The sequence below is a fragment of the Bos grunniens genome, chromosome 21 (genome assembly GCF_055505025.1).
Source record: "Bos grunniens cultivar Pamir isolate PY7600 chromosome 21, Bosgru_T2T1.0, whole genome shotgun sequence".
Taxonomy (NCBI): domain Eukaryota; kingdom Metazoa; phylum Chordata; class Mammalia; order Artiodactyla; family Bovidae; genus Bos; species Bos grunniens.
In genome coordinates, this window is record NC_141185.1 from 58,699,851 (window position 1) to 58,722,633 (window position 22,783).

Below are 22,783 nucleotides of genomic sequence, written 5' to 3' on the forward strand. Positions count from 1 at the left end.
ATGGTAGGACGAGGTCCATGTGACACAGCCCCACAGCCCCTCCACACAAAGTCACTGGGATATGGAAGTGACTCAGACTGCAGAATATGAGCCCCCCTTTCCTGGGGCTCATAAGAAAAGGTAAATAAAATACGTATGTGTATTTGAAATATATTTGTTTGTATGTATGCCTGTGTATACATATGCGTATAGAGACATTCAGGTATAACTTGTATAAATGCATATATAAAGACATTAATACATATATAAATACACTAATACATTAATACACAAATACATGAATATATGATATATATAAGTACACGCTCCAATGACTCAGCAGTAAAGAATCTGCCTGCAATGCAGGAGACCCAGGAGATTCAGGTTTGATCCCTGGAGCAGGAAGAGCCCCTGGAGGAGGGCATAGCAACCCACTCCAGTATTCTTACCTGGAGAATTCCATGGACAGAGGAGACAGGTGGGCTACAGTCCATAGGGTCACAAAGAGTCGGACATGACTTAGTGACTTAGCACAGCGCAGAAGATGAATATAAGTACATGAATATACGTATATTTGTATACACGAATATATGTATACTTTGCCAACAAAGGTCCGCCTCATCAAAGCTATGGTTTTTCCACTAGCCATATATGAATGTGAGAGTCAGACTATAAAGAAAGCTGAGTGTCGAAGAATTGATACTTTTGAACTGTGGTGTTGGAAAAGACTCTTGAGAGTCCCTTGGACAGCTGCTGTTGCTGCTGCTTAAGTCGCTTCAGTCATGTCTGACTCTGTGCCACCCCATAGATGGCAGCCCACCAGGCTCCCCCATCCCTGGGATTCTCCAGGCAAGAACACTGGAGTGGGTTGCCATTTCCTTCTCCAATGCCCTTGGACAGCAAGGAGATCCAACTAGTCCCTCCTAAAGGAAATCAGTCCTGAATATTGATTCGAAGGACTGATGCTGAAGCTGAAACTCCAATACTTTGGCCACCTGATGCAAACAACTGACTTATTTGAAAAGACTCTGATGCTGGGAAAGATTGAAGGCGGGAGGAAAAGGGGACGACAGAGGATGAGATGGTTGGATGGTATCACCGATTTGATGGACATGAGTGTGAGCAACCTCTGGGAGTTGATGATGGACAGGGAAGCCTGGCATGCTGCAATCCATGGGGTCACAAAGAGTCAGACATGACTGAGACACTGAGAGACTGAACTGAACATGAATGTATGTATGTACATAAATATATATTATTTTACATAAATTGAAAATATCTGTTAATTTATCATTTGATTAAAATCTAGAGGCACTTAATCTTAATTTCTGCATTAATTGTCCCCAAAGCAAATGAAAAGTAATATCCCTAATAAACATTTCTTCAAAGGAGTCTTTTCCCATTTTTTAAAAACACATTAATTTATCACAAAATTTGTTGTCTTAACAGGCTTCTCAGGTGGTGCTAGTGGTAAAGAACCCACTAGTTGGGAAGATTTCCCTGGAGGGGGCATAGCAACCCACTCCAGTATTCTTGCCTGGAGAATCCCATGGACTGAGGAGCCTGGTGGGCTACAATCCATAGGGTCACAAAGAAATGGACACGATTGAAGCAACCTAGCATGAAGCACATAGCCTTAAACTCACCAGTGTCTTTTCCACTGTACTTTTCAACAAATGATTTCTGGTACGTTTGTGAAATGTCACAGATGGGCCGTGTCCCAAACGATCAGGGTACTTGTGGTACCTGGTATTTGGTTCCCAAGCCCTGCACTCCAGGCTGGATGGAGTGTGTAAAGAAAAGGATGCCTCTATTTGCCTTTGTCTTTAAGAAAGTGAGTAATTATCTCTCTCCTCGCCTAGTCCCTCCATGGAGAATTTACTGGCCCAAATTTTTAAAAAATCTCCTACCAGACTCCCATTTTCTGTAAGTGCAATTAGTTGCAGGTACAAAATTTGGAGCAAAGAGGCCTCTGGTGGCCTGTTGTGCCTGCAGTTATCCAACTGTGGCTGCAGTTTTTCAGTGCACAACTGATTGCACCCACAAAAAGAAAGGCTGAACTCCGAAAATGGGTCCCTTTAAGACAGCTGGGGGATTGTACGCCTCAGGTTGGCAAACTGCAATCTTTTCTAGAGGCACGGCCATCACTCTGGCTCACAACATGAGTAGGAAATCCAGCTTAGGCATCTCAGCCAAGGGAGAAGCCCCCCCGCCCCCCCCCCCCGGGAAAGCAGGTACAGCATCCTTGCCCCACTCCACTTTGATCTCGGTTGTACCTTGAGGTACCAGTGGGCAGTGAACTAGGATATTCAGCCTTCTGGCCTCCATCCCCTGGTTAGTTGACCAGTCATTCTCCAAAAGGGTTTGAAGAGAAAAATTCAGGCACCCTGTCAATAGAACACACTTAACCAACTCTAAATTTGCTTTAAAGAGACAGCTACAAAGATTGACTTTTGCAAAGTGACTCACTCCACCGTGTATCAAAAGACATCTGTGTGCTCCCGCCTATTATTAACTGTGGCACTGAGTCCATAAGAAAGGGTTTGGAAGGAATTCCAGTGTGAATCCACTAATTCAATAATCCGATAACATAAATTCGAGTAATGGATATTAATACTGTGTTCAAAACACGCTCACAACTTTTATCTCTCTCTTTCTCAAACAGACAGAGCATGCATCGAGAGAGGCTCCTGATGAAATAATAAAACCCAATTCTCATCTAGAAAAAAGAATCATTATAGGAGGATGGTAATTTACTTTATATGACCTTCAATTGATTATTCTGTGGCTGCAACACAAATATCACAGGAGCTATTGATCGTAAAACCTACCAAATAGATCTCTAATAGCTTTTACTGGGCAAAAATAATTATGCTTGCACTGTGGTCAAACACACATAAGCCAATGTGGAGGTATTAATGTATGGTATTATTACCCATCTGTCTACGAGGTATGGAGAAGCCCCTTCATGGGAACGCACTCTGTCTAAGCCCCATGAAAGCTCAATATCCAAGCCAACAATTACAGCCAGTTACACTGAAAAATTGATTACTGTAACTAAAAGCCAGAGCTGGAAAATGGAGGCTGCAGCTTGCTTAATAAAAGTAAAATAATAACGAGAAAAGTCCTAATTGAAGAGAAATCCTGCTGCCGTGGGTATGTGGATGCAGAAACTGAATTTCCCTCTGGTGTTGGCAGCAGAGGAACTTTTCAGAGTCAAGAGCTTTCTCTCCAGCCCAGATCAAGATCAATGATCAACACCCGTAAAAGGTCAGGGTGTCTAATCAAAGAACAGATCATCTATCTCTCAAGGAAAAGTGTACAACATAATCCAGCAATGTGGCACTGCTGGCCACAGAGAGCACGGAAAATCCAGGGAAAGAGTAACACCAGTTCCACTTTGGTGAACAGGAAGGATGCTCTGATCTTACAAAATGTGGATCCAGACATCGGAGTGTGATCTGGGGAAGCTTAAAGTGGGCCTGAATCCGATGAATAAAAAGCCACAAGCTCAAGGTGGAACTTTCTAAGAAAAATATTTTAGAGTTCAGAATCCCTCAGTAAGAATCCCCCCACTCCAGTCAATACTTTAAATAATGAAAACATGAAACTATCAATAGCAAAAACAACTTCTGTTAATATCACGGTATGAAAATGGGTAATGATACATTGAAGGCAAAAGGAGAAGAGGGAGGCAGAGGGTGAAATGGCCAGACAGCATCACCGACTCAATGGACATGAATTTGAGCAAACTCTGGGAGGTGGTGAAGGACAAGGAAGACTGGCATGCTGCAGTCCATGGGGTCGCAAGGAGTCAGACATGACTCAGTGAGTAAACACTCACAACACAATGATACATTTTTAGTATCTAGAATGAATGGACCAGAATGCGAATAGGAGCAAGTGAAGGATAAGGAAAAACTACACTCAATAAATTGTAATAACCTATAAAGGAAGAGAATGTAAAGAAAGAATATATATGTGTGTATAACTGAACAGCTTTACTGTATATCTGAAATTAACACAATATTATAAATCAACTGTATTTCACTATTCTTTTCTAATTCACAAAGAGAAGAGACTTTGTTTATCTACTGTGGGTTCTGTGCTGTGTTTGGAGGGAAGAGAAAGAATGAAGGAGAAGGGACACTTGTATCCCATGAAACAGAAGAGAATAATACCCCACGAATCCCATTCATATATCCTATAAAACAGAACAAAATTGGAATGTGCAGCTGGAGGACTGCGCATTCCAATGACAGGAAAGGTTTTCCAGAGTACTTCTATCCAGACCACACCCAAGACCAAGAGAATCAGAATGTTGCTCTGGGCACTGGTATTTTCTTTTTCCCACCAGTTTTATTAAGATAAAATTGACATACATCACTGTACAAGTTTAAGGTACACAGCATAATGACTTCACTTATATACATCATGAAATGATTACCATGGTAAGTTTAGTGAGCATCCATCATCTCACATAGATACAAAAAAATATTTTTTTTCCTTGTAATGAGAACTCAGGATTTATTCTCTAAACTTTCATATCCATCATAGGGCAGTGTTAACTATAGTCATCATGCATATACTACATCACTAGTATTTAATTATCTTGTAACTGAAAGCTTGCATCTTTTTATTTTGAGCCAATTCAACATAATTAAGATTTATACAATTTCCACACAACAGTAGGATACAAATTCAAGTTCCCATAGATTATAAACTAGGAGACACTGGAAGCACCTGTATTTTCTTAAAAACTCCAAGGTTAGTCTCTTGTGAAGCTGGGTTTGAGAAACACTTAGATCAGCCCTGGGATTTCTTTGGAAGGAATGATGCTAAAACTGAAACTCCAGTACTTTGGCCACCTCATGCGAAGAGTTGACTCATTGGAAAAGACTCTGATGCTGGGAGGGATTAGGGGCAGGAGGAGAAGGGGACGACAGAGGATGAGATGGCTGGGTGGCATCACTGACTAGATGGACATGAGTCTGAGTGAACTCTGGGAGTTGGTGATGGACAGGGAAGCCTGCCCTGCTGCGATTCATGAGGTCGCAAAGAGTCGGACACGACAGAGCGACTGAACTGAACTGAACTGAACTGAACTGAACTACTTTGAAGAAAGACACTTCCTAACCCTGGGAGGTCTCTAACAAATGGTGAACCTGGAACTTCCCACAGGCACCCTCCCCCAACAGCCATATAGCTCAAATGTTTGTTTCTCTTCCTTTTCGGCATTATCAGTTCCGGTTGCTAAAGGCAGGAAGGCTGGAGTCACTGTTCACTCTTATTTCATGATTTATGATTCAGAAGCAAGACACGGGTACAGGGTTGGGGTGATGCTTGCTGCTGTGGTTGCTTTTTTTTGGTTTGTTTTTAAAAGATATGCTTTCTTTGAGAAACCGTGAAGCGTTGATGCCACCAGCAGCACAGTCTGTTCTGTTCCAAAGCCTTGTCTGGATGTAATTGACAACTATATAGACACTGCTGAGGGGAGGGTGTCCGATTCTGCTCGTCCTCAATTGTTCTCAAATTACATGATAAAGTAGAAGTTTTGGATCCTTCATACCAGAAAGAGTTACGGATTCCAGTTACAAAGTCTGTACCACATTAACAAGGCTAATTGTAGCTGCCTCGAGCACAGAGCAGCCTAGAAACTCAGAATTCCAAAAGCAAGGTGCTTGCCATACAATTATTTTGCCTATTTGGAAAAGGAAGACTTCTGTGATTTGAGATTCAGCTCTTTCTCTGTATTGTTGCAATCTGTTCTCATGACCCTTAAGATATGGGTTAGGTTTTGTTTGGGCGCCGTATGGAGACTAGCTATTAGTGCAGTGTTAATATTGCTCAGTTAAATCTTGGGGAGATACTGTCTGAAGTGTGCAAGAGGACATGCCGAATTCACACTCGGCTGGCAAACTCCATCCCTGGTTCATAGAGGCAAAGAACTCTGTGACTTGCATGTGTTCTCACTGACTCTTCCCTCCCAAAGGTAAGCATCAGAATTCTTCCGGTTTGGGGAGACTATAAACACAGTGAGGGCCCGTGGGTCCACACACACGATCCAAAGCAGGTGTCTGCGAAAACGAATCGCCCCGCGATCCTGCGGACCGCTAGCCGCCAGCGGCGGGCTCCGAGCGCACTCCGCCCGGTCACCTGAGCGCACCTGTCCAGTCCTGGCCTCGGAGAAAGCGGGGCTTCCCCAGGGCACCGCCAGCCCCGGAGGCGAGCGGAGGGTAGAGCAGGGATGGGGCGGGCGGCCGCAGGTGTGGCCCTACCTGCCGCCCGACTGGCCACGGCGGCGAGCCGGACGGGAGCCGGGTGGGTGATGGATGGCCTGTCTCCCGCCGGGGTCCGAACGGCTGGGCGAGCGGAAGGTAAAAACGCGCAAGCTCGGAGCTTGCCGGCCGGAGCCGGGAGAGCGAGACGCAGGCACAAAAGAACCGGGCTGGGAACGTTTAGATTTTGAAGATGAGTTTCTAGTCCATCTCTGTGGGAGAAAGCAAAACGCGCTCTGGGAAAGTGGAGAGCCAAGAACCTCGCAGAATTTTGGATTGACGTTTGACAAATCATTTTGCCATCCGAACAACCCCTAAGCCTCCCCTTCCCAAACAGCTTCTAACTCCTGTTTGTCTTGTCTGTGAATGATGCTCTATCAGGATCTGAGAAGCAGTATGAAATCAGACCTGAACAGTTGCATCCTTTCATCTCAGGAAATAGCAAATCATTGAAAATATGTTTAAAAAAATTGTGGAGGGGGATGCATTTTAGATGGTCTGTGCAGGATAAGACAATTGGATATTAAATGTTTAACAGAACTTAATTTCAAAAAAGAATAAAATGAGATAGACGTGTTCTAGAGATACCCTCTGCAGATTAGAATGTGTAAAATTTTCATAATTTGTCTGGCTCTTACGTGTTTAAAAGTCACGAGCAATTTGAATATGTTTGTTTATCCTTGCAAAAAGATGACAACGAGTGGTTTTAGGCAATTCGATTTAAGAAGTGTCCTTTTTAAAACTCATTAGTTTGAGAGCGAGGGTTGAAGCAGACAGACGGGTTAACAGGAAAAAATATATCGTGAAGCATCATGGAGATGGGACTGGTAGAGAGCTATTGTATCATCTGGGCTCTTTGGCAACTGAAGGACAGGTCGGTTCACCGTGAGCATTTCGTCCTGTACAAGCGGCCAGCTGACGGTAATACATCTCGTGTCCAGGAATAATGCAGTCCTGGCTGAACGCTGATGCAGTCACCTCTGAGAGCAAAAGAGTTTAGAGAATATAGTGGCTTTATACATAGATACATACATACATATATATATATATATATGTGTGTGTGTGTGTGTGTGTGAGGGAAGTGTTCTAATTGTGCTTTAGAGCAGTCACCAACCCCCTCTGCCTCCCCACTACACCAGTAACAAAATGAAAGCCACGTTTAAAATATCAGTAAGTGAGACTGAACCATGTCACAAAGATGTGCTTTATCTCACTGTGGTTGAAAAGTGATCAGGGCGAAAAATAACTTGCATGCATTTCTCTTTTAAATGCTATATTTTAATGTTCTAACTTTAGAAAACAGAAAAAAAAATTAAAGGAAACCTAATAATCCCATCAGGCTAACACTGATAGTATATACCGAAAAAGAAAAGAAACAAGTATACACATAAATCCATGCATTTTGTAAAAAAATATTTTTTGTGGATGCTTAAATACTTTATAAAAGAGCACATTTGAATCCTGTGGGGTTGTTTTGTATAATGTCAAAGTAGTTTGTTTTTTTTTTTTAATTATTGGTAGTAGAGAATAGCCCTATTTATCAGTTTTAATAATAATATATTTTATGGGGCATATGTATGTAATTTCCTTAACCATTTCCCCATTGTTGGATATGCAGGTTGCTTCTAGATTTCAGTAAAGTAGATACTACAGTAAGGGACATCTTAAAGCAAAATTTTCATTTTTGAATTTATTGATTTCAAATAAATTTTAATGGAGTAAATAAGCCATGATTTATGGACATTTTGATAGTTTCATAATAGTTTCCAAGCTATTTTACTAAAAAAAAAAAATGTAGCCTTCCATCCTACCAATAGGAAAATATTAGGCCACATATTTTACAGTTTACTCAGTATTATTCAGAATATTATTTAAAATATTTGGTAATTAGAAGGTGAAAATTATTTCTTTTTTGATTATTAACAAAGTTGTCCTTTTTTAAAAAAAATTCTTCTGGCTTCCCTTCTTCTGAATTTTTTGGTTCCCTTTTTATTTCATTATTGGTTTCATTTTTATTTCATTATTTCGGGTAGCCCTGAAGCCCCCATGTATAAAAATAAAAGAGTGTTTTTACAAATCACTCCTTCATGGTGTTAATTTTGAACTAAGGTGGTAACCCCAGGTTAAAATAATCATAGCAAGAAATCTTGGACAACATTGAGTCAGGTTGCAATTTAAAATGATCTACTGAATTTAGGTTTCCAGAAGGCTTTTTCCACCGTACCTTCATGGGGGCATATAAAATGATATTATCATCTGTGAAATTACCTCGGAAACTTGAGGTACTTTATAGCAAGTCGTATTCTCTGATTAGGAAACTCAGACCCGTTGATTTTTGCACTGCCATTCTTTCAAGCCTGAAAATTTGTGTTGTTTTCTTAAACTGTGATGCGATCATTTAAAAATGCCTTCGTGCATTCCGGCACCTTCCACAAGTGAACCAGTGGCCAGTAAATAAAGTAGCAGCCCATGTCCCTTTTAGCAAAAGCTATATATCTGTTCAGACTTGTAATTTGCTCCGTTTATATCCTTTGCCCTTGAACTCTGGTTATTAACGCAATGTTTCTCCAAATGATGCCATATAACTCTGCTCTGAGCACATTCACGGTGACACCCCGCAAACATTCCAAGGGCCAGGGCCAGCCAGAGAAGGGAAGGAAGGACGGCTGAATTGTGGGAGTTGCAGTGCATTACTCAACATGGAGCGGCTGTAAAACTATGACTGTTAATATTCAAATCGCAACAAGGCCAGGGCCAGCCTCAGCTAATATTCTGAGGTCTGGTTGGAAAGCAATTTAGCAAAGTAGCTTTGATTAAAAAAGAAACAGCCAGAATCACTTCTCCCAAGAAAGGAACTAAAAACCTTTCAAAGAATTTGAGGCAGGTGCTCTAATTATACATTTAAAAAATTATTATGGTGATTTTGGAGAGGGGAACTGTTCAGTTACAAAATGCGTATCGTGTATATGTGGTAGAAGTATGGACCAAACTCCTTTGTGTAAACTGTAATGAAATATACCACTTTTTTTTTTTTTGGTTATAATTGTTTGTATCATACATCTTACATAAGACAATTGAGCATTGACTGGGTTTATTGATTTCATCTAAAAAATAAAAAATTTACTAATGAATCTTGTGTGAAACTTTGGACAGGGAGTGGGACCAGTCTTCCTCACAATATCTGTGAAGGGATGCACTGATTCACCAAGTTAATAATTTTGAGAATGCAGAGACTGTGCAAAATCTACTTTGGAACGGACATTGTTCTCCCACATTTTAGAAAAGAGCATTTACAAAAAAGGTCCCATTCTTTTGAAATAAGAAAGTCCTACATATGCAGTAATATGTCCAAGACAGAGCTTGTCCATATTTGTTTATTTTACAATATTGTATTTGATTCAAAATAATGTTTTAAAAAAGTTTAGTTTTTCAAAGCTCTTTACTACAATAGATTTTAATAGATTTACATTGAAATGACTTTACTGCAAAAGTCCTTTTTTTTTTCTTTTTTTGGCATTGTACCTGGAAGCAAATTGTTCACAGCAATGAGATTTAATTTGTACACCTCCTCCCCAAATCCTAGGCTATGCATAATGCAGTTCATGCAAAAAATGTTGATGGGAATGAGAAAATAATATACCATCAAATATCGAATTTCATGCTGAAACATAAGCTGCCTGGAACCTCTGGGCACACATCTGTATTTTTAGTGCTCTATGTGCCTTTAGAAATAAGTAAGAAAAGAAAAACTTAAACTACCCTAATTGACTATACTATTAATTTTTTTTGACACAAAGCATGATTTGAATACATTTGCATGTCCAAATATACACACGTGATTATTGCCAATAAAAAATACATAAGCGATAGGTTCCTATGAACACCAAACACACTCAATGTATTAGCTGCTCTCATTCTGGTATTATTCCCAGAGGAAAAGGAATTCTAGGTTCCAAGTAAGATGTATTAAAAGTACTTGGGGGAAGTCTTTTCGTGGATATGGAGCCATGCATTTTCCTCATATTCTGTCTCTAATCGACTGCACCTAAATTGAAACAGGTTTTTAACCTTTAATTAAAGAAACCAATCTAGTGATCTTAATTTGAGAACATTGTTTGGCTGAGGAATATAAAAACATAAATAAGGGGATTTTAGCATTTCTCTGAGAATTTCAGTATATCATACTTAATGAGTGAGCAGAATCATGAGACAGACACCTTGGTTACATTATTCATCTCTAAATCCCCATCTGATGAGTACCTGATGAACAAGCTCCAGTCTAGTTTTTGAGTTAAATGCATAAAAGAAGGAAGTTGAAAGTTTATTGTACATCATTTGGAATGTACATCAGCTGTAATAAAATTATGAGCTTTATAATACTGAGACTTTTATTAAAATCGACCTTGTGATACGGATGGTTTTCTATTTGTGAAACCTCGAGGTGTTTGTTTTTATATATTTCATTCAGAAAACTGTGATCCCACTGTGCCAGTAAAACCAAGTTTGAAGAGCCTGGCTCACATGTTTTTGAGTTTTCAGGGCTAAATGACTGCTAAAATGCACGTGAGACCTAAAAATGTGTACTGTGTCAGATGCATAGTCTATATGAATAGCAAGTAGATGTAATGTTATTTTGGTACAGGACATGTATTCTGTTGATAGAATGATAACATAGCTTATTAAAAATTCTGAACGTCTTGAAATTTGATGATTCTCCACAGACTAAACTTTGGACTTTCTACCTTGCTCTCCTAAATAAAATGCATTTATACACAAGGCCGACCATATGTAGTGTAGTTACTTACACTTGCAGTAGTTTCAAATATCTGATTCCAAAATGTTAAGAATGACCATTCCTGGTTCAACCCTTCATTTCCCTTTTCATAATTGCAGCTGCCTCCAACATTTCTGTTATATTTCTTCAGAATTCACTTTCCTATCTGTAAGCAACATGTTTGTATTGCTATGTCTTAACAACTACTTCTTCCTCTTCTCCGCCCTCTTAGAGTTATTTGAATTTGGGGCATTATCAATGGACTTTCCACAAAAGAAGAAGAAGATTTATCTCTCTTTACTACCCCGGCCCCCAACTATACTTACATCTTTAATATTCTTAATACTGTTATTTTTTTTATTAATATTCAGTGTGTAATACTATTAATAAGTTCTGCTGAAGACTGTGCTAGGGAATAAACACACCTTTTCTTACACATTTTCTGTTTTTCATAGAGTTAATAATTCCTTTGCTTTTAATTTAGTGTAATTTTTTTGTTCTTTTACTTTCTAGGTAGTCTCCACTAAGTCATCATTAAATTCTCTGGCAGTCTCCTCTCAAGACATTTATATATACTTCGGTTACTTTTTCAAGACTTTCATTCTGGAAACTTCTACCTCCTTCTAGACCAGCAACCCTTATCATCTGGGCACTGCTGTCCTTCTGGACTCTCCCTTCAGAACTACGCTCCACCAGTCTGCTGTGCTGGGTCTTCTGTTACTGAATCACTTTTCTTTGTTTTTCTTGCTTTAGTCTCTTATATATGTGGCACCCATCCCCCTATGGCTAACTATAAAAAGGAGTGGGGCTTTGCAGTCTAAAAGTATTCTTGTTTTAGCCACCCTGTTAACTAGTAATCTTGGACTAGAATTCTAGAATAGAAAATCTTTTCCTTTCTACTTTTCTAGGTATCTTTATCAAAAAGTCAATTTGAAGTCATTTTTTTTAAATACAAATCAATGATTAGGTAATTAATATAGTCTATTAAAATGAAATTTAAAGACATGACACCCCCCAAAGAGTTTTATTATTTTACTTGTGATTATAAAACACCTTGTAGTTTTTAAAAAATTTTTACTTAGAAAGACTACAGTACTATAGTGTATAATTTTCCACTTCTAGAAGATTCTAATTGTGCATACCACAAGTCCTAGTGTTTTCTTAACATCATTTTCATATTTATATTGTTTATATGTTATTTTTTTATGTAGCATGTTATTGATTATCTCAGCAACTGATTATTCCCCAAATTAGTAGAGGATTGCTGACTATAAAGTGAAATATGTATGAAATATGAATGTATGATGCTGAATTGAGCTCCACATTGGCCAACGAAGCAAAAGGTACCACACCTTAAAGAAGATTAATTTCTATGATGAGATTTCTGAAAAGTGAAAATTGAGATAGAAGAAATAGATTATATTATAAAAGAGTTATATTCAACAAGAAAAAATTTAAAGTAAGTTATTCCAAATCCTACTTGCATATGCAAATTTTGATAAGCTGAATGCTAGGCCTTCAACACACTTTCTTAAAACCTTAAAACATACTACCTAGCATTGAAATATTGTGGGGACTATTCTTTTGATATGTGATTCGCTGCATTTGACTTGAATAAACATTCTACCTTTACAGTGATTTATTGAATCAACTTCCATAAATTCTAATTAAAAAGAAAACTGGCAGATATCTAAGAACACTCTATAAAATCATTCCTCCCAAGAACTGTACACAGTGAAGTAAAAGTGAGAGTGGATATAAAATAAGATTTTAAAAATATTACCAACTTTAATATCATTCTCATAAGCTTCACAAGTCCAGTGCAATATATTTCAGGCCTGTGAAGGTCAATACAAAATGACAGATTGAAAAACTGTACGTGACTTGCAAAAGTCATTTTTAGGCAAGCTGTTTACCAAGACTTAAATTAAATTAAAGCTTACCTTGTATCAGACATTTTTATTTTATCTGGATTGTGGCCTCGTTTTCAAAGAAGATCACTTTTATCTCTGGTTGTCAAGTAGATATTACCATTGTGAAAATGAGCTTGATGGCATTTGGCAAATCCTGATTAAGTGCTGGCCCCTTTCCTTGAAAAAATGAATTTTTATCATTGGAAATAAAATACCAAGTTTTTTTTTTTTTTTTTTTCTCTCATAATTTGCCGCTTCTTCCTGAGAATGTAATCGACAGAAGGAAGGGGTTCCAGTGTTAACACAGGATTTGAGTCAGACACAACTGGGTTCAAATCCCATGTCTGCTGCTTATGGGAAAGCTACTAAACTTATCTGTGGTCGCTGGTTACCTCGCAAGTGAAATAAGGATAATCACGGTGTTTATCAGAATTTAACGAGGTATGTAGGACAGAGCCTGGCTTAGAGGCAGCACACTCATAATCCGAAAGTCATTGTTGCTGTTCACGATTTCATTGTTGGTTTCACATCTGTATTATTATCATTTTCTTATAATTTTATTGTTAACTTTTCTACCAACTGGCATTATGATTTTAGTGCTCTGGGTTTTGGATATTATATACTAAAGATATTAGAGATGAAGTTCCTGAAATGATGTAATTTTAACCACATCAAGCTGGTTCTCTATGTCTGAGTTTCTAGCACTTTGCTTGTTTTAGAACCCTCATCATCTGAGAGTGGACACCTTAAAAGTTTGCAAATCTCACTGCTTAGAGCTTTCTCTGGATGAGTGTGATTTAGAGATGAGCCTGTTGCGCCTTCTGGTTCATTATGCTGCTCCAGTTTTCTTTTCTAAGATCTGCCTCCATGGCTGCCAAGGAGAAATCAACCAGACAAGGGGTGCAGCTCCATCTGTCCATCATGACCCCAGGACACTCCTGTTGGTACTATTAGAGTTCTTGCATGAGTTGTGAGATGGATGAGCTGATTTGACTTTGTCAGTGCTGTCCAGTTCACCTCATTTTTTCAGGATGGGTCTAAGCTTATTAGGGACAAAATAAAAGGAAATTTGGGTCACATTTAATTAAACACTCTTTATTAAACATTTCATTAAAAACTAGTTTTCAGAATAAAGACATTTTCACTAGCAGTCTCCAAAAGTGACCATGGACATTTCAAGTGCCACCATGAACTCAGTCATATATTTGATGTTCTAATCCAATTATCATATATCAAAAATATCAAAAAAACTACATTAATTATTAAGCATAGCACATAAAAAAAATGCATAATAAACACACAATACAAATGCACCTTTTGTTGAATCGTAAGGTATACACTCTCGTGTATAACTTGGTTAATCATTCCAGATGTCTTCCATAGGTCCTGTGTCCATGAAGACTAACCAAGAGTGTCATTTATATTTAGTAATGTAGAAAGAAAAGCTATATAATTTGGCCCTTCAACCCTTCAGGTCCAGATGTCAGGTCCAGTAGTCTGCACACCTTTGAGGGTGGTGGTGGGCAGAGATGGGCAGAGCGGCCCCAGTGTCCAAAGAAGTGTTGGCCAAGTCTTTACACTGTAGAAGGAAGATAGGCGAGAAGAGAAGCTGAATCGGCCACTGGCTCGGAGTGCGACCAGCTTGCCCTATCCGCCCAAGTTCTGGAGGAGATTTCAAAATAATGGTAATAGTAGATGATAGTTTTAAAAAATTAAAGATAATTTTTGGAACAGTTTTAGGAAGGTTGTAAAGAAGGAACAGAGATTTATACCCCTCTACTCATACATACATGGCTTCCCCCATTATCAACATTACTCACCAGAATAGTATCCCTCTCCACACCTCCCCCGACCACCCCCGCCGGGATTACTGAATATTGACACATCATAATCGCCAAAAGTTCATCATCTATCTTTGAGTTCATTCACCCAAGGTGATGTACAGTTTATGGATTTGGACTAATCTATGGTGACACTTATTAATTGTTACAGCATCATATAAAAGTATTTTCACTGCACTCAAATCCTCTGTGCTCTGCCAATTCATCTTTCTCCCCCATGGCCAACCCTTGTTGTTGTTTAATCACTAAGTTGTGTCCGACTCTTTTTCAACCCTATGTATTGCATCCCGTCAGGCTCCTCTGTCCATGGGATTTCCCAGGCAAGAATACTGGAGTGGGTTACCATTTCCTTCTCCAGAGGCTCTTCCTTACCCAAGGATCAAACCCATGTCTCCTGCATTGGCAGTCAGATTCTTTACTGCTGAGCCACCAGGGGCGCCCCCCATGGTCACCTCTAGTGACCACTGATTTTATTATTGTATCATACCCGGAGTCATACAGTAGGTAGTCTTTTCAAATTGGCTTCTTTCATTTGGTAATATGCATTGAAAATTCTCTGTGTCTTTTCCTAATTTAATAGGTCATTTCTTTTTAGTGCTGGATAATGTTCCAGTCTCTGGATGCATCACAGTTTATATATCCATTCACCTACTGAAGGACATCATAGTAGAGGTGGCTGTTGCAGTTTTTAAAATGAGACACCATAAATTTTGCTGCATTTATCAACTCTTCCTTTCATGAAAGATTTCTCTGTAACATGCAGGGCTGTTTTACCTACAGTAGAATTTCCATCAAGGTTGGAGTCAGTCCTTTCAAACTCTGCTACTGCTTTATCACCTAAGCTTATGTAATACTCTAAGTTCCTTGTTGTCATTTCAATAGTCTTTGTAGCACTCTCACCAGAAGGAGACTCTATTGCAAGAGATCATTTCCCTTGTTCATCCATAAGAAGCAATTTATCTGTTCAAATTTTAGCATGAAATTGCAGTTGAGTCACATCTTCAGACTTCACCTCTAATTCTGGTTCTCTTGTGATTTCTACCACATCTGCACTGAAGTCTTAAACACATCAAAGTTATCCATGAAAATGGGCATCAACTTATTCCATACGCCTGTGTATGTTGATATTTTGACCTCTTCCATGAAGGACAAATGTTTTCAATGGCAACTAGAATGGTAAATCCTATCCGGAATGTTTTAAATTGAATTTTCTCAGATCCATCAGAGGATCTGAGGCAGCTATAGCCTCACATATATTCTTAAATAATAAGACTTTAAAGTCAAAGTGACTCCTTGATTCCATAGGCTACAGAATGGATATTGTGATAGCAGGCATGAAAACAATATTAATCTCTTTGTGCATCTCCATCAGAGCTCTTGAGCAAGCAAGTGCATTGTCCATGAGAAGAAATACTTTGAGAGGAATCTCTTTTTTTTTTCCCCTAAGCAGTAGATCTCAATAATGGGCTGCAAATATTCAGTAAACCATGTTGTAAACAGATGTGCTGTCATCCAGGCTTTGTTTTTCCATTTATAGAGCGTGGGCAGACAGATTTAACATGATAATTAGTTCATTTCAGTTCAGTCACTCAGTTGTCTCCGACTCTGCGACCCCATGAATCGCAGCACACCAGGCCTCCCTGTCCATTACCAACTCCCGGAGTTCACTCAGACTCAGGTCCATCGAGTCAGTGATGCCATCCAGCCATCTCATCCTCTGTTGTCCCCTTCTCCTCCTGCCCCCAATCCCTCCCAGCATTAGAGTCTTTTCCAATGAATCAACTCTTTGCATAAGGTGGCCAAAGTACTGGAGTTTCAGCTTCAGCATCATTCCCTCCAAAGAAATCCCAGGGCTGATGTCCTTCAGAATGGACTGGTTGGATCTCCTTGCAGTCCAAGGGACTCTCAAGAGTCTTCTCCAACACCACAGTTCAAAAGCATCAATTCTTCGGTGCTCAGTTTTCTTCACAGTCCAACTCTCACATCCATACATGACCACTGGAAAAACCATAGCCTTGACTAGACAGACCTTTGCTGGCAAAGTAATGTCTCTGCTTTTCAATATGCTATCTAGGTTGGTCATAACTTTCCTTCCAATGAGTAAGCATCTTTTAATTTCATGGCTGCAATCACCATCTGCAGTGATTTTGGAGCTCCAAAAAATAAAGTATGTCACTGTTTCCCCATCTATTTCCCATGAAGTGATGGGACCAGATGCCATGATCTTCGTTTTCTGAATGTTGAGCTTTAAGCCAAGTTTTTCACTCTCATCTTTCACTTTCATCAAGAGGCTTTTGAGTTCCTCTTCACTTCCTGCCATAAGTGTGGTGTCATCTGCATATCTGAGGTTATTGATATTTCTCCCGGCAATCTTGATTCCAGCTTGTGCTTCTTCCAGCCCAGCGTTTCTCATGATGTACTTTGCATATAGGTTAAATAAGCAGGGTGACAATATACAGCCTTGATGTACTCCTTTTCCTATTTGGAACCAGTCTGTTGTTCTATGTCCAGTTCTAACTGTTGCTTCCTGACCTGCATATAGGTTTCTCAAGAAGCAGGTCAAGTGGTCTGGTATTCCCATCTCTTTTAGAATTTTCCACAGTTTATTGCGATCCACACAGTCAAAGGCTTTGGCATAGTCAATAAAGCAGAAATAGATGTTTTTCTGGAACTCTCTTGCTTTTTCAATGATCCAGTAGATGTTGGCAATTTGATCTCTGGTTCCTCTGCCTTTTCTAAAACCAGCTTGAACGTCTGGAAGTTCATGGTTCACATACCGCTGAAGCCTGGCTTGGAGAATTTTGAGCATTATTTTACTAGCATGTGAGATGAGTGCAATTGTGTGGTAGTTTGAGCATTCTTTGGCATTGCCTTTCTTTGGGATTGAAATGAAAACTGACCTTTTCCAGTCCTGTGGCCACTGCTGAGTTTTCATGATACTTAAGGGCCCTAGAATTTTTAGAATGGTAAATGAGCATTGAGCTCAACTTAGTCATCAGCTGCAATAGTTCCTAATAGGAGAGTCAGCAAAAAACCCTGCAGATATTTGTCCAATGTTTTTTCTGCTTCTACTGATATGATCATGTGATTTTTTTTCTTTTTAGTCTGCTTGTATGATTAATAGGTTTTTTTTAAAGTTTTTTTTTGAAATTTACTGCTGCACTTTATCTTTCTTTCCAATGGCATTGAGAAAAAATTGACATGTAACTTTGTGTAAGTTCAAGATATACAGTGTGATGATTTGATATATATGTATCTTGCAAAATGATTACCACAATAATTTGAAGCTTTGAATTCAGCATTGATTTATCCTCTCTAGCTATGGAAGTTCTAGATGACATTTTATTCCTGTAGAAGGATGTTTTGGCTGCACTGAAAATCTGTGTTTAGTGTAGCCATCTTCATTCATTTTCTTAGCTAGATCTGGGTAATTTGTAACAACTTCTATATCAGCAATTGGTACTTAACCTTGTTTTTTTTACATTATGAAGATAGCTTCTTCCTTAAACCGGATGAATCAGCCTCTGCTAGCTTCAAACTTTTGTTCTGCAGCTTCTTCACCTCTCTTACTGTTCATAGAATTGAAGAGAGTTAGGGGCTTGCTATGGATTGTGCTTTGGCTGAAGGGACTGTTGTGGCTGGTTTGATATTCTCTCCGGACAGCTAAAACTTTATCCATATCAGCAATAAGGCTATTTGCTTTCTTATCATTCATGTATTCACTGGAGTAGGTATTTTAATTTCCTTTCTGCCTATCTCAGGTTTGTATATGCCTTCCTAACTAAGTTCCATCATTTCTGGACTTTTCTGGTGGCTCAGACAGAAAAGAATCTGCCTGCAGTGTGGGAGACCTGGGTTCAATCCCTGGGTTGAGAAGATCCCCTGGAGAAGGGAACAGCTACCTACTCCAGTATTCTTGCCTGGAAAATTCCATGAACAGAGGAGCCTGAAGTCTACAATCCATGGGGCTGCAAAGAGTCCGACATTTGATATAAAATGAAAGACATGTGACTGTTCCTTTCACTTGAACACTTAAATACCATTATAAGGTTATTAATTGGCCTGATTTTAATGTTGGTGTGTCTCAGATTAGAGGGAGGCCCAAAGATAGAGGAAAAGATGGAGGAACAGCGAGTTGGTGGAGCAGTCAGAACACAGACATTTATCTAATAAGTTTCCAGTCTTATATATAAGGGCATGATTTGTGGCAGCCCAGATCAATTACAATTGCAACATTAAAGATGACTGACCACAGGTAACCGTAATAATATGATACTAATTAAAAAATATACGATGTTTCACGAATTACCAAAATATGACCTAGAGACACAGAGTGAGCACATGCTGGTGGAAAAAATGGTGCTGATACATTCTTTGACACTGGTTGTCACAACTCTTCAATTTGTAAAAGATGCAACATCTGCAAAGTGCAATAAAAGGAACATGGAATATTTGCAGGGTTTTTTTTTTTTCTTTGCAAATACCCTTTATCAAGTTGAGAAAATTACTCTCCATTCCTAGTTTAGATTTTTTAAAAATCACAAATGGATTCGATTTTATCCAATGTTTTTCCTGCTTCTGTTGATATGATCATGTGATTTTCTTTTTCTTTTTTTAGCCTGCTCTATGAACAAGTTTTTTTTTTTTAATTTTTTGAACTTGTGCTTTATCTTTCTTTCCATTGTTATTGAGAAAAACATGGCCATGTAACTTTGTGTAAGTTTAAGGTATACAGTGTGGTGATTTGATATATATCTTGCAAAATGATTACCACAGTAAGGTTAGCACATCCAGTATTGTTGCTGCTGTTTAATCACAGCCCACCAGCCTCTTCTGTCACAGAATTTCCCAGGCAAGAATACTGGAGTGGGTTTCCATTTCCTTCTCCAGGGGATCTTCCTGACCCAGGGATCGAACCCAAGTTTCCTGCATTGCAAGTGGATTCTTTACTGCTCAGCCACCAGGGAAACCCAGCACATCCATTTTCTCACAGAATTAACATTTTGTGTGTGTATTATAAGAGCACATACGATTTACTCTTTCAGTAACTTCCCAGCCAGTAATACAATATTGATAACTATAGTTGCCATGCTGTGCATTTGATCCCCAGTATTTACTTATCTTACAATTGGATGTTTCACTTTGATCAACATCTCCCTACCACCCACCACTTGCAGCCTCTGGCAACAAGTACTCCACTCTGTTTCTATGAATTTGACTTTTCATTTTAGATCCTAAATATAAGAAAGAGTGTACAGAACTTGTGTTTCTCTGTCTCACTTATTTTATTTATCATAAAGCTCTCAAGGTCCATTCAGTTCATTTTAAGTGACAGGATTTCTTTTTTATGCCCAGATCATATTCCATTTTCTTTATCCATTTACCTGTTGATGAACACTTAGATTAATTTTATGTCTTGGTGGTGGTGATGGTTTAGTCGCCAAGTTGTATCCTCCTTCTATGGGATTCTCGAGGCAAAAATACTGGAGTGGGTTGCCATTTGTTCTCCAGGGGAACTTCCCGACTCAGGAAACACACCCGGGTCTCCTGCACTGCAGGTAGATTCTTTACCAACTGAGCTACAGGGAAGCCCTAGAATTTTATGTCTTGGGTATTGTGAAATATGCTGCGATGAACATAAATCCACAGCTCTCTCTCTGAGACAGCAATTTAATTTCCTTAAGACATAAACTCAGAATTGGGATGACGGGATCATAGGATAGTTCTATTTCTAATTGTGTGAGAAAACTCCATATATTTTCCAAGTGGATGGACCAGTTTACTTTCGCATCAATAGTGCAGCAACTTCCCTTTCCTGCACACCCCCACCGACACTTAACCATTCTCACAGGTGTGAGCAGCTATCTCACTGTGGCTCTCATTCACATTTCCATGATGATTAGGAATTTTCAATGTATTTTCATGTATCTCTTGTCTGTTTGCCTGCATTCTTTAGAAAAACGTCTATCCAAGTCCTCTTCTCAATTTTTAAAATTTTTTTGTTATTGAGTTGTATGAGTTCCTTCCATGTTTAGGGTATTAACCTCTTATCTGATATATGAGATGCAGATTTTTTTTTTTTTTTTGCCATTCAGTAGGTTGCTTGTTCACTCTGTTGATTGTTTATTTTGCTGTACAGAAACTTGTCAGTCTGATGTAGTTCCACGTGTATGTTTTTGCCTCTGTTGCTTGTTCTTCTGGCACTATATCTAAAAACTCATTGCCAGCATCAGTGTCAAAGAGCATCTCCATATTTTCATTTAGGGTTTTTATAGTTTCAGGTAGTATATTATAGGCTTTAATCCATTTCAAATTATTTTTTTAAAGTGATATAAGGTAGGGACCCAAGTTCACTCTTTGGCAGCTAAATATCTAGTTTTTTTTCCAGCATCACTTCTTGACTGTCTTTTCCCCTTTGAGTGTTCTTGGCTCCCTTTACAAATATTAATTGGCCCTGTATTTGTGAGTTTATTTCTGTGCTATCTATGATACTCCATGTGTGTGTTTTATGCCACTACCATTCTTTTGATTTCTATTGTTTTCTGGCATATTTGAAATTAGAGGGAGGGATGCCGCCAACTTTGCTCTTTTTTCCTCAAAAAGTTTTTGAGTATTCAGGGTCTTCTGTGGTTCCATATGAATCTTAGGATTGTTTTTTGTATTTCTGTGAAAAATGTCATTGGCGTTTTGATAGAGACTTTATTCAGTCTATCGGTGGCGTTGCGTAGTACAGCCCGTTTAACGACATTCTGCCTATACACCAGTGAGAAATATCTTTCCTTTGTTTCTTTTTTAACTTCTTTCATCAGTGTTGCAGTTTTCCATGTACAGGTCTTTCACCTCCTTAGTTAAATTTATCCCTAAGTATTTTATCACTTTTGATATGATTGTAAATTGTGTTCAGATATTTTATCGTTAGTGTGTAGTAGTGCAACTGATGTTTGAATGCTGATTTTGTATCTTTCAACTACTGAAATCATTTATTAGTTCTAAAAGCATTTGGTGAACTCTTTAGGGTTGCCACATCTGTAATATCATAACATCCACAAATAGAAACCATTTTATTTCTTCCTTTCTGATTTGGATGACTTTATTTTTTTTTCTTGCCTAAGTGCTCTGACTTGAATTTCTAGTACTATGTTGAATGGGAATGGTAAGAGCAGGCACCCATATCTTATTCTTACTTTTAGAGGAGACGCTTTCAGCTTTCCACCATTGATTTTGTTCGTTATGGGTTTGTCATATATAGCCTTTATATATATATTCATGTATAACTTTCCCGTTCACAATTTTTAAAAGCTTTTATCATAGAAGAGGGTTGAGTTTTGTCAAATGTTTTTTTGTACATCTGTTGAGAATATCATGTGATTTTTGTTCTTCATTCTATTAACGTGGTATATCACCCTTATTGATTTGCAAATATTGAACCAAACTGGCATCCCAGGGATCATTCTCATTTAACCATGGCATATGATCCTTTTAAAGTGCTGTTGAATTTGATTTGCTAGAATTTTGTTCAAAATATTTTTCATTTATATTCATTAGGGATTTTTGGCCTGTAGTTGTTTTTTTTTTTTTTTTTTTTTCTTATATGGTGCTTACCTGTCTTTACTGTCAGGGTAATGCTGGCCTCATAAAATGAATTCAGAAGTGTTCCAGTATCTTCAGTTTTTTTTGTTAGGATTTGAGGAGTATTGATGTTAACTCTTCTTTAGAATAGAATTCACCAGGGAAACCGTCTGGTTCTGGACGATCCTTTCTTGCTAGGATTTTAATTACTGCCTCCACCTCCTTGGTCTTTATTGGTCTTCTCAGATTTTCTGTTCCTTCTTGATTCAATCTTGGTAGATTGTGTATTATAGGGCTTTATTAATTTCTTCTAGGTTATCCAATTTTTGGCATAACATTGTTCATAATAACCTCTTTTGATGCTTTGTATTTCTGTGGTCAGTTGTATTCTCTCTTATTTTATTTATAATTTTATTTGAGCATTCTCTC

At 38.5% G+C, this 22,783-nt stretch overlaps 1 long non-coding RNA gene across 5 annotated transcripts in view; it reads left to right on the forward strand.

Annotated features, from left to right (window-relative positions):
* Positions 1–4,891: 4,891 nt before the first annotated feature.
* The window catches only part of LOC147349784 (uncharacterized), a 177,154-nt gene continuing 159,262 nt past the window's right edge, over positions 4,892–22,783 (forward strand). For 2 of the 5 annotated variants that reach the window (XR_015150514.1, XR_015150516.1), the window contains exon 1: positions 5,550–5,971. This is a non-coding gene — a long non-coding RNA (uncharacterized LOC147349784). Of the gene's footprint in view, positions 5,972–22,783 lie in introns of all 5 variants that reach the window. The other 3 variants (XR_015150513.1, XR_015150515.1, XR_015150517.1) reach the window with 3 other exon arrangements.